Genomic DNA, 3432 nt, shown 5'->3' with positions numbered 1-3432 from the left:
ACAGCTTATGCTCATTTCCTTGAAGTTTCTGGATTCCTGCTATGATCTATGTACGTACCTGCTACAATCTACACCCTAGCTGTTCAAGCGATTATTGTTTTTTGCTAAGACCCCGCATCTTTCTCAATAAATTCATCTGACCCAGGTGCCTGAGTGGCTCAGTCTGTTGAGTGTCCGACTTCGGCTCAGATCACGATCTCATGGTTTGTGGGTCTGAGCCCTACATCAGGCTCTGTGCTGTCAGCGTGGAACCTGCTTCAGATCCTCTGTCCCCTTCTCTCTCTGCCCTTCCCCCGTTCACGCGTGTGCTCTCTCAAAAATAAATAAAACATTGGGGGGCACCTGGGTGGCTCAGTCGGTTATGCGTCCGACTTTGGCTCAGGTCATGATCTGACTGCTCGTTGAGTTCGAGCCCCACGTCGGGCTCTGTGCTGACGGCTCGCAGCTTGGAGCCTGCTTTGGATTCTGTCTCCAGCTCTCTGCCCCTCCCCTGCTGGTGCTCTGTTGCTCTCTCTCCGTCTCTCAAATAGAAACTAAAAAATTTAAAAACAAGAATAAAACATTAAAAACTAAACCTGTCCTGGTACGTGTTGGTGTCTTGGCACTCTGGGGAGATGGCGAGGGAAAGGTATTCCTTTGAGTCAGAACGCTTGGGTCTGAACCTGGAGTCACCACGTCTTAGCTGGGCGCTGGTGGGCACATTACTTCGACGGTCTCTGCCTTGATTTCCTCATCTGTAAAGAGATTATTTCAGCGCTTACTTCATAGGCACGTGATGAAGATTAAACGAGCACGGAAAGACGTTCGAAATGTGCCTGGAATATGGTAAACAAATGCTCCATAATCATTCCCATTCTCGTTACTGTTCCTGCTGTTACTGTAGAAATGTGGGAACCGTGGCTTGGCAAGCTTAGATGGTTTTCCCAGGAGCATGGCAAGTGGCAAGCTGGGGAGCTGAACCCAGGGCTCCTGACTCATCGCATTAGTGGTTTTGAAATTATCTGCTTAGAAAAACGGGTGTTGAGCAACCACACCGTGATCCTCTGCCGCTAAAACAAAACAAAACAATCCTGGTTTTATTCATTGGCAGGAAGAAGTTAATGGACTTCTCTCAACCTTAAACTTTTTCCCTTAGAGTTTTCTTAACCTTTGAGGGCTTGCTACTCTTTGGTCTATTAGCACGCGCAGTGCTCATAACCAACGGGAGGCATTCGCATAAATATTAATGGTGAAGACTCGGAAGTTACCGGCCGTGCTCCATTCAACCGCTGTTTGGTTCTCACGCACGCTGACCTTGTTTCTTAATTGCACTCGGACCTCGGAAGCAGACTTTCTGCAGGGGCACCTGTCCAGCGTCCGAGTGAAGGGATTGGATACGCCAGTGATTTGCAGCATCCCACAGAGGACACCACGTTCAGCGGAGAAGGTGATGCCTTCTGGGTCCACCACCCCCTTAACAAGCCTGATGGCCACCAAGCGTGCCATAGCCGACCCTGACCTCTACCGGGTGTCGACTGATTTTTTTTACACGTTTCCCTCAAACCTGCGAATTGCAGATCAAGTATATGTGTTTTGAGTTATTCTTAGAGGAGTCAGAAAAGGAGGAGCCAGAAAGCTGGGAACAGAGGAGGACAAATGGAGTGGGGGACACATGCCTTCGCCATGCAGCGTAAGGCAACCGAGGCAAAAATAAAACTCAGGACGCCAGGGGTCCAATGCCTGTTGGAAGTCTACCCTGATCTTTCTGTTTCTAATTTTAATTTAAAAATTTTTTAACATGCAAGGGACTTTTCTTTCTTAAAAAAAAAAAGGTTTTTTTTAATGCTTTTATTTATTTTTTGAAACAGACAGAAAGCAGGAGCTGGGGAGGGACAGAGAGAGAGGGAGATAGGACCTGACGTGGGTTCCGTGCTGACAGCAACGAGCCTGACGTGGGGCTGGAACTCGTGAGCCGCAAGACCATGCCTTGGGCTGAAGTTGGATGTCCAACTGACTGAGCCACTCAAGCGCCCCTCTAATTTTGAGAGAAAGAGAGAGAGACAGCAGTGGGGGAGAGGGGCCGGAGGAGAGAACCTTCAGCAGGCCCCATGCTCAGCACAGAGCCTGATGTGGGGCTTGATCCCATGACCCAGGGGTCATGACCCGAGCCAAAATCAAAAGTCTGACGCTCAACTGACTGAGCCACCCAGGCCCCCCTACCCTGCTCTTTTTAAGGGGAAGGGAGCGGTATCTGGGTTACGCCATGCTTCGCTAAATAATACCGCAAAGCTGAGGATCTATAACCCTGCAGATTGGGGAAGAGCTTTGAGAAATACGTCTGCGTGTGAATTTGTCCATTTGAAGCGATTATCTCCTTCTCTTTAAGTGTGCAGGCTGTGTCACTCGCACGCTTAACCAACGCTGTGAATGCCAAGCCGACAACCACTGCCAGCTTCCTTCTTCCTTGTCCGCCTCCCACCGGAAGGGCTGCAAAGGTGAAACACTTCTCGCCTTGACTAAAAGGTGAGACACCTATGAGAAGAGCCCTTTTGGAGCTCTCTCTCTTGTTCTGCACGCTGCCACCTGCGGATGTGAGGCCCGGAGCTGTGGCAGCCATATTGTGACCACGTAAAACCCAGGCTGAAGCTGAAGGCCTAACATACAGAGGAAGGGAAGAATGCAAAGATGAGAACAGCTGGATCCTCAAAGGCAACACTGACATGCCAACCCAACCCTGAGGATCACCTGTATTTCTAGACTCAATTAAGCTATAAAAGTCATCTGGCATAAGCCACTGTTTGTTTTATGTTACTTGCCGTTGAAAGCACCTGATCGCTACGACGTAAAAAAAAAAATACTCGTAAGTGCTCTCATGGGTTCGCTGAATACCTTGGTCCCGCAGGTTTCCATCCTTTCTCCGTGAAGTCTCATCACCCTTTTTCACAGATACCACAGGGACACCGCCTCTCAGAATGATATGAGGCTCACACACCACAAACTATATTTTTTATATTTCTATAAAAAAGGAAATAAAAAAATGCTTCCGTGTTAGGCACAGACGCTGGCTTTCGTGCAGTAAGGGACAAGGTGCCACTCAGCAGCTGTTTCTTCTCTCCTGGGAGGACGGACGTCGTGGGCTCTCAAGTGGCTATGGAAGAACCGTAATATCTTCCAGAGACAGTTAAGGGCCAGAGCTACAACTGGGAGTGCAGCTCCCTGGGCCGGTCTTAAGCTTCCAAATCATGAACTGATAGGGGACGGGGAGGATGAAACGGAGAGAAAAATATAAATTAGGGCCTTATAAAATACCCAGGCCTCGGGGCAACTGGGTGGCTCAGTCGGTTGAGCGTCTGACTTCCGGTCAGGTCATGATCTTGCGGTGAGTTTGAGCCCCGTGTCGGGCTCTGTGCTGACAGCTCGGAGCCTGGAGCCTGCTTCGGATTCTGTGTCTCC

This window comes from Prionailurus bengalensis, chromosome B2, assembly GCF_016509475.1.
Source record: "Prionailurus bengalensis isolate Pbe53 chromosome B2, Fcat_Pben_1.1_paternal_pri, whole genome shotgun sequence".
Taxonomy (NCBI): domain Eukaryota; kingdom Metazoa; phylum Chordata; class Mammalia; order Carnivora; family Felidae; genus Prionailurus; species Prionailurus bengalensis.
The sequence above is the reverse complement of the archived record's forward strand: the minus strand, read 5'-3'. Positions refer to the sequence as shown.